We start from the raw sequence: 9,566 nt of genomic DNA, 5'->3' as shown, positions 1-9,566 counted from the left end.
TAGGGCTTTTTAGACTTTTGTCAAAGGCTGCTGTTCTTACAGATGTGTAGAGAAACATTTATACAAACATGAACTCTTACACTTAAAAAAATATGGATTGTCATTTTTTATTCAGCTAAGATATTCTTGAATTGGTACTGTATTTTCTTATTTTAAAAAGTCTAGCTCTAAATTCAAATCCACTGTATTATAATGTAAAAATACCAATGAAGATAATGTAATACATGCAAAACATATGCCATCTCTTCTAGAACATGATAAAATAACTTACTGAAGCCTAGGTATTATAAGTTAATTATTTTGAGTAGAGTGGAGATATTGATTGACATTTCTCTTTTATTTCAGCTGTTCTGTATGTTCAGAGTATCTTTATACCCCCTATACAGCAAAAAAAAAAAAAAGTCTTATGTTAGAATACTACTTTTATCTGGAGAAGAAAAAAACGATTGAGCATACAGTCATTATTAATCATTAATAACATGACAGAAAAGTTGACTGCAGTGGGAAAAATTAAGTCAGTTTTATTATTCATTAAGACATCCTGAAGGAGTTAACTTTTCATAGAAAGAATAGACAATAGAATTATATTTCACATTTATGATGTGAAATATGACCATTTGCTAAACTGCTTTGCCTTTTTATAATCAGATTTTCCCAATGATTTATGGGAAAATACTAATTTAAATGATAGTATTACCATCTGTCATCACCATCATTCAGACTTTGTTGTTCAGGTTTTTTTGCATCACATAAATGTTAATAATTTTACCTTTTCAAAGGAAATAACTTATTTTAATGTGAGATTTCAAAACATGTTAACTATTAGTATAATCATTAAAATTTATTTTAAATAATGTTTTCTGTGTCCCACGTTTGATCTGAGCATAGTATCACTTTAGATACAGTCTTTGACCATAACTATGGCTTCTGAAATGATTATTTTCTTACAGTAGTAGCGTAAGTATGTAATTCATCTCCAATTGTATTATATTCATAGTTTGTGCTCATTATCACTTAGTTTTACTGGAAAGATGTCAGAAGAAGTTGTCTGGTCTCACAGCAAGTATTTTGTTCAGTTCATAAAATAAAGTATTAAAATTTTAATATCTGCTTTATTTTAGGGGCCATATAGTATAATATTAGGGATCATTTATAATTTTTATACATTTTTTCTATAGATGATATTGCCTCTTCATTAAAGGGAAAGTTGAAGGTCATCCAATGTATTTTTCCTCAATTTTTTCCTTTTTCAATGTTTTAATATCTTTACATCATCTTCCACTTCTCTTCTGTCTTTCCTCTTTCAGGAAGATACCTATTCAACCTATCCATCCATTCTTCTGTGAGACTAATACCTTCATCAGTGCCTTCTCTCCCATTTCCTCAGACCTTCTAAGACCTTCTTTTAATAATTAGCCCATCTTTCTCTTGGTTCCTTCATTCCCTCAACTTCCCATTTTTTCTCGTTTCCTTTCTGGCCAAATTTACTGAAAATTCAATCTTATTGCCTCTATTGAGTTTATATTCATGCCTAACTCACTGCCATGACTCCTCTTCCTGACACTTTACAATACAGATTGAGTTGTTCCCAGGCTCTACTGAACATTTCTGAGGAGGAATAAAATTCTCAGGGTATGTATCCAAAAAAGAATCACTCTAGCTATTGAGGCAACAAACCCAGTTGCAGGAAGAGGAGTTAGGACAATTTTCTAAAGGTCTAGGCGTAGAAGATGGTTATCTGAAAGGATGGGGCAATGGAAATGGCAAGAGGCAGAGAACTCTAAGAGATACTTAGAAGATAGAATTACAATATTGATTTACTTGGCAACCATATAACCCCATCTGAATCCATAAAACACTCAGCTATAAAATAGGACATAAATATAATACTATTCTCCTTCTAGGTAATACATGAAAAAGAATATATGTAGATTTTACTGCACAGTGAAAAGTGATAAGCAATTTACAGATTGGGATAGTAAAGTACTCTCAAATTCATTCTTTCTTCCTATGGCTTTAACAAAAAATAAGAACGACAACAACAACAAAAAAGCATCGTGCTACTACGGAGAGGAAGTGAATTTTCAAACCAGAGCAAAAAACCATTGTTTTATAGCTTATATAATTAATGTAGGCTGTAAATCCCAACTTTAAATTAGGAGTACTACATAAGTAAACCCAGCTCGTATTTCTTTTTAACATACATTCATTTCAGATAGCAAGAAAAAATAATTTATAAGCCATGAGAATTGAATTTGAACTTGAGAATTAGTTTAGTTCTAAACCCCACATGGGTGACTCATAAAGTTGACACTCATCTTGAATAATATTATGTCCCTAACAAAAGAATTAACAGAATCTTATTAGCAAGTTGTGTTATGTAAATTTTACTGTATATAATCCTTGCTAATTTCTCCACTATTCCATTTGTCTTCTCACTGGGTTTATTTTTCCCCATCACTAATTATTTAAGATATTTGTTTAAGAAGAACTTGTTGAGTGTTTGCTCTACTCCAAATACTGTGGCAGTGCTGCAGATACAAATAGAAATTAGAGGCATCCTCTATCCTTACTTTCAAAGGGCCACTGACCTGAAAGTAACTTCTCTCTGCCTCAGGGTCTTTGCATACACTGTCCTCTCTGTCTGTAAAGCTTCCCCACTACCTTGTTCTCTCTAGAGGTCCTTACCACATTCTCAGAACAGCCTGCACTTTTCCTTTGCAGCCTTTACCACAATTGTAATTAAATAATTATACATGTAATTATCTATTTAATGGCTCTATCTCCTATTCTACTCTAAGGCTGAGAGCAACTGTTGTTTCCCTAGAGCTTAGCACAGCACCTGGCATATAACAGCAGTTCAAAAATACTTGTGGAATGAATGAATGAATGAACAATGAATGAAAACATGATGCAATTGCCCAGAGAGGGCAGATGGAGGTAGAAAAGGAGACAAGCCAAGGACAGAACACCAAGGTCACCAATATTTCAGAGGCAGACAGTGCTAAGAAACAGAAGAGATAGAGGTACCTGAGGAAAAGCTCTATTAAAAATAAAATAAAATAAATAAATAAACTTTGAACTTAGAGTTACAGTGTCAACAGTGTGTAAATGTGATAAACTGTAGTCTCAAATAGGCCTTCCCTGACCCCCTTGTTGCCCCATCCTCTCATCCTTATGATTTATCTTCACAGCACTTATTGAATGTTTTATATACTTCACCCATCTATCCATCTATCCACGAGTACACTTGGATGTATTATTTTTATAAATTTTATTATTATTATATAAACATATAAATTTTCTATTATCCTCTTGGACCACATCAGTAATGGTATTGGAGAATGTGTTCTACCTGATAGCATAACAGATTTCTCAGGCAACTTTCTGCTCAAGAAAGTTTAGGGATTTGAGAGTCACAGAATCTAAATCTCTAACAGTCACAGAATTTTTGAGTCCAGGCCGAGAGTTTCTTTGGCAGTATAACTCTCTTAAAAAATTGATTCTGGTTAGTTCCACAAGCCAGTAACTATCTCCACAGATATTTCTTTTTTAAGCAGTTCATAGATCTGTTTTCTTTCTCTCTTTTCTGGTTTTCTTACTTCTCTCTCAATTTGAAGGACAATCCTCTGAGGTTTTCTAGCTTCTGAGTGAAACTTACACCTTAACCTGATTTTTTTCCGAGTCAATTTAAACTCTTCCGGGGTTAAAACAGTAAGTGCGAAGGCCCTTTCCTTGGTGTGATCTTTGCCACAAAACCAGGTTTTAATCAGGCTTTGTTGTGCAGAGACCTTCTATTTTTGTTCTCAAATGATTCAGCAATTCTTAAAATATAAGTCTCTCAATTTTTGGAATCTCTTGAATATCTTTCATTTCTTTACTGAAATGCACCTCTTCTGATATCATGCCAAATGCAGTCATTTACACAAAAAGCACACTTAAACATCTGTCCTCCAACCCTTTTCCTGATGCTGCCAGTTCATTAAACATACATGATTCTTCACAGATCATAACAAGCAACAGTTTTACCAAATATTTTGTTTCTGTAAAATATGGATTGCCATCTTTCCAAATTCCAATGTCTGTTTCCATGCTACCCTAGCCCGATTGCTAAGCTAATGTCACATATTTTAATTTTATTGTTATTGCAACAGTCCTCTCCTTGTGCAATTTCTATATTAGTCAGGATAAATTAAGCTACGTTGCAATAGCAAACTACCCCTAAATCTCAGCAGCATAATCCCCCAAATTTGATTTCTGTGTTATAAAAAGTTCAGATGAGTGAGGGCCAGGGTGTCTGTCTGGGCACTCTGTGCAATAATTCTGACTGCCTCGACCTCATGGCCATGCCATCTCAACACCTCATGTACAATTTCCAAAGCAAAGGAAGTACACCTCTGCTCACTGCTCTGGGGCTGCCTTGTTAATGTGAGAGTGAAGGCTATTGTTTGTCTGGCTCAGGGCTGCAAGCCAAACTTAGAAGTTCAAGAGAATTAAAGAGCCTTGGACACAACTTTGACTCATGGAAGCAAGCAAATTAAGTTTTCCCCATGTCTTCCTTTAGACACAACTGACCTGACCTGTAGTTTACTTAGGTCTTGGAGGAAGTTTCTGCAAGATCAAGCAGTTCCGGTCAAGGTGACTGGAAATACATCTTCATATTGAATCCCTCTCCTCCCCTTCCCCACTCCCCTTGTCCGGGACTCATGCTCCCTGGGTTTGCAAAACTGAGAAAGTAACAGGTAAAATAGAAATGAAGACAGCATCCTAAGAAGGACTCTAAATTGACTAAGAAAGCAGCCAAACTCCTTACCTATCATTCAGGATCTTTCCTGGTCCAGTCCTATCGACTGTGAAATGCCATTTCCCCTCAGAAATCTGATTCTTCCATTCCGAAACATTGACCATAGAGTTTTTGTTGTACCTGTTAAGGTACCAATTATTTTTCTTACTTTGATGATAACTTTGGGGAGTGCTTATACATTAATACATTCAACAAATAGTGACTGAGAGCCAGGCTTTATACTGTAGCTAAAGCAAGAATTAAATCAAGAAGACAGAGATGCCGCCATACAGTACCGGTGGGAATGATAAACTTGGATACAGTCATTCAGTAATTAAATCCTGACACCAGAACACAACTCAGATCGACCTCAATTTCAGAGCCACACTCTCATTTCAAAGCTCTACTCACTCTCTCAATAAATATTTATGAATTGTTTCACTCTTACTATGTGAGTATAGTGAGTTATTTATTTTCTACATTTGGGTCTGTGGGAGTGTTAAAGTATTCCACACAATCACATTTTAAGGTCAAGTGATGGTGAAAGAAATTGTCAAGAAACTGCTGCTCTGAGGACATCTACAGAACTCACATGAGAAAACACATTTGAGGGAGGACAATTAAAACCATATATGTAGCCGTGTAAGAAAAAAGATTTTTTTTTTTTGGTAAAAAATAAATTCTTCTTCCCTCCCTTCTCCCTTCTTTCCCTTTCTTCTTTCCTTCATAACCACTCTGGCTCTTTGTGTGCTATAAACTTGATCTTTATACCTAAGTAAGCTTTCTAACTCTCAACGTTATAAAGCTCACTAAAAAACAACTATGATATATTCACTTAACTAAAGGGCACAAAAATGACACACTGACTCCATTCTTTAAAAAAAATAAAAACAAACTTGCAGAAGCCTTTTTTTATAGTGTTGCAGAATTCCTCTGCAGTGTCTAACTTAATTTCTCTGGTGCTGTGATGCAAATATTAAAGCAAGATTTTAAAAATCAGCAAAAAAACTGATGAGTGAAATATCAGCCAATTTGGGTACAAAGCATACTTTCTTTGGCTATTGTTATGGAGTCAGTATTTGTAGGGAATGAAAGTTTCTTAATGTGAAATCTGTGGAAATAGAGCCTTCCAATCTAAAAGCTAATGCAAAAAAACATTTGTATCATTGGCAAATCAGTGATGTTTCTCATCTCTAGAAAATCATATGAAATAGTTCACCGTTATTTTTTTTAGTATTTTTTCTTAATTTTGCTTTATAATATATATTAAGCATCCTTGATAAGATACAGAAGATAATTCCCTAAAATGTAGGGAGACAATTTCATTAGTATATTCAGTCTGATTGTGGCTTTCTTTAGTAAAAGTGTTCACAGACTCACTAAAATGTAACTTGATTTTTAAAAGTAGAAACATGGCCCAATTAATTTTACAATTAATTCATTTGTTCTACAAAGCTTTGATTGTTTCTTCTGCCTAAAGATTTTATGTAGGACAGTTAGAAAGACAAGCTCTACAGTCAAGATGGATAATTATTTTATTCACCAACTCTTCTAAATATAAAGCTGCACTAATAATAGGAAAATTTGAAATGATCATTAACATAGTTATCTATGAAACCAAACTACCCTTTGGCTGGATGACTAAAAAGTTATAAAGCATCATGTCAGTGTCTCCTAACAATAGATCTTGATTTTGACAAAAAGTCTCATAATCACAATATTTTAATTTTCATAGAGTATGAAATTACTTGCTCTAAATAAGCTAGGTATCATCTAAAATAAATAAATTATCACCCTTGTCTACTTCTAAGGTAAACATGACCAAAATTAATATAAGTACAGATGAAAGTATGAAAATTGGAAGTAAAAATTTGAGAACATTGGACCTCAAGCAATATAATGCTAGAATGACAACCACATTGTCTAATCCAGAGGATGTATGCGTGCATGTAGGATTTGAGTTCTACAAATTTAATTCAAGGCTCAAGATACTAAAGTTGGTGAACATTAGGGATTCTAGATTTTTAGGTTGTGCATGATGGGATTCGGTTTGTTTTTGTGGCTTAAAATTAATAATTTCCATTAAGGAAATTGCAATGCCTTCTCCATACTATAAAGCTCTTTATGTGTACTTGTAGGGTTAGAGCGGCTTTGAGGATGCAGACATGTTCCCCTGCATATGTGAGTTGCAGACAGTATCTTGGTTTATAATGCAAATTTTATGTTATGTGTGCCGCAAAATAATTTTTAGTGCATACCGTCAAATTTCCTTTATAAATTTGTTAGATTACATAAATCTATTGTGCATTTGCACACGACATGGGATTTACATTTGATTCACTCACTTTCACGTTGCACATATAAATCTAACAATTAATAAACTTATGGTCTTCTTCATCTTTAATCAGCAAAGAATAAATCATCTGGATAACAATCTTATACGAATATAAAAAGGTCTTGGGAAGAAAGCGGAAGTAATGTTCATTTAAGAATTTATTCAAAAAGAATAGCCTGGCCATCTTGTGGTAAGAGCTGAAGCAGGCACTCAGCTCGGCGCGGCCTGCTGCAATCCGTGGAGGAACGCGACGCCGAGCCACCATCATGCCTGGGCACTTACAGGAAGGCTTCGGCTGCGTGGTCACCAACCGATTCGACCAGCTATTTGACAACAAATCGGACCCCTTCGAGGTGCTGAAGGCAGCAGAGAACAAGAAAAAAGAAGCCGGCGGGGGCGGCTTTGGGGGCCCTGGGACCAAGAGCGCAGCTCAGGCCGTAGCCCAAACTCCAACGCGGTGGGCAAACAGCTGCATAAAGAGTCCCAGAAAGACATCAAGAACCCGCTGCCTCCCAGCGTCGGCGTGGTTGACAAGAAGGAGGAGATGCAGCCACGTGTGGCACTTAAGAAAGAAGGAAAAAGACGCGTTGGGAGAAGACCTGATCAACAACTTCAGGGTGAAGAAAAGATAATTGATAGGAGACCAGAAAGGCGACCACCTCGTGAAAGACGATTTGAAAAGCCGCTTGAAGAAAAGGGTGGGGGGCTTCCCTGGTGGCGACCTCTTGGAAGAGGTCGAGGAGGTTGTGGACGGGGAATGGGCCTGGGAGATGGCTTTGATTCTCGTGACAAACGTGAATTTGATAGGCATAGTGGAAGTGACGGATCTGGCCTGAACCATGAGGACAAGCGTGGAGGTAGCGGATCTCACAGCTGGGGAACTGTCAAAGATGAATTAACTGACTTGGAGCAATCAAATGTGACTGAGGAAACACCTGAAGGTGAAGAACATCCAGTGGCAGACACTGAAAATAAGGAGAATGAAGTTGAAAAGTGAAGGAAGAAGACCCAAAAGAAATGACTTTGGATGCGTGGAAGGCTATTCAAAATAAGGACCGGGCAAAAGTAGAATTTAACATCTGAAAACTAAAAGAAGGTGCTGACGGGCAGTGGAAGAAGGGATTTGTTCTTCATAAGTCAAAGAGTGAAGAGGTTCACGCTGAAGACTCGGTTATGGATCACCATTTCCGGAAGCCAGCAAATGATATAACGTCTCAGGTGGAGATCAATTTTTGAGAGCCTGGCCGCCCAGGACATGGTGGCAGGGGAGGACGAGGTGGCCGTGGGCGTGGTGGACGTCCAAACCATGGCATCAGGACTGACAAGTCAAGTGCTTCTGCTCCTGACATGGATGACCCAGAGGCATTCCCAGCTCTGGCTTAACTGGGTGCCATAAGACAACCCTGGTTCCTTTGTGGACCCTCCCCTTTGAGGCTTGCATGCTTAAGGATCCCAAACAACTAAGAAATTTAAAAAAAAAAGAAAGAAAAGACTGTCATTCATACCATTCACATCTAAAGACTGAATTTTATCTGTTTTGAAAATGAACTTCTCCTGCTACACAGAAGTAACAATATGGTAGTCAGTTTTGTAATTAGAAATGTATTGGTAGCGGGGATGTTTTCATAATTTTCAGAGATTATGCATTCTTCATGAATGCTTTTGTATTACTGCTTGCAAATATGCATTTCCACATTTGAAATATAGGTGTGAAGAGTGTGTACCAGTTTAAAAAAGAATAGCATAAAATAGATTCTGTGGACAACTTTGCATATAAATATAAGGGTCTGGAGCCTCAAAGAAACCAAATTCATTGTTAATTTTTCAAAGATGAAAACCTAAACAAAGTGGCACATTACATAAATGAGCCACTAATGATAAATAATGAAACAGTTAATTTTCTCTAGTGAGCAATGACAACAAATTTTTGAAAAGTAAACATTTAATTTCATGTTGATTAAAAAAATAACGAGGTTTGATTTCAGTATTTTAATGAGACTGAACTAATTTTGTCTTAGCCTATCAAATAGTGATTCTAAAATTTTTCTGAAGTGTCTGAGATTTGTAAGCTATGGTTTACTTGGTGTAACTTTATTGGCTGGATATTTAATTATTGTACATTAATTTGCTCATTCAGATTATGTACCTCACTCAAGGTACACTTTTTAAAGCAAAATCCAGGAAGTACATAAATGTTCTCAATCCATCTATAGCCAGCCATTTCCAATCTGCTTCTCATTCTGTGCTCTGAAGTCCATGGGATTACTTCTAATTTGCTCTTCCAAGTTTCTCTGCTCCATCAATACTGATTCAGTATGTGCTACTCAGACTATTTTGTGGCTCTATTATTTACTCCAATAGCTTCTGTTCAAATGCCAAGAAGAGAAGATGTTAAAAATGACATAACGCTAGTATCAGGGAAAAAAATCCCAGCTACTCTGCCCATGT

At 36.2% G+C, this 9,566-nt stretch overlaps 1 pseudogene; it reads left to right on the top strand.

Annotated features, from left to right (window-relative positions):
* The first annotated feature begins 7,380 nt into the window (after positions 1-7,380).
* Positions 7,381-8,773, top strand: LOC101327648 (SERPINE1 mRNA-binding protein 1-like; annotated as a pseudogene).
* The last annotated feature ends 793 nt before the right edge of the window (positions 8,774-9,566 follow it).

The sequence above is a fragment of the Tursiops truncatus genome, chromosome 18, assembly GCF_011762595.2.
Source record: "Tursiops truncatus isolate mTurTru1 chromosome 18, mTurTru1.mat.Y, whole genome shotgun sequence".
NCBI classification, from domain to species: Eukaryota; Metazoa; Chordata; class Mammalia; order Artiodactyla; family Delphinidae; genus Tursiops; species Tursiops truncatus.
This window is presented reverse-complemented; position numbering and strand designations above follow the sequence as displayed.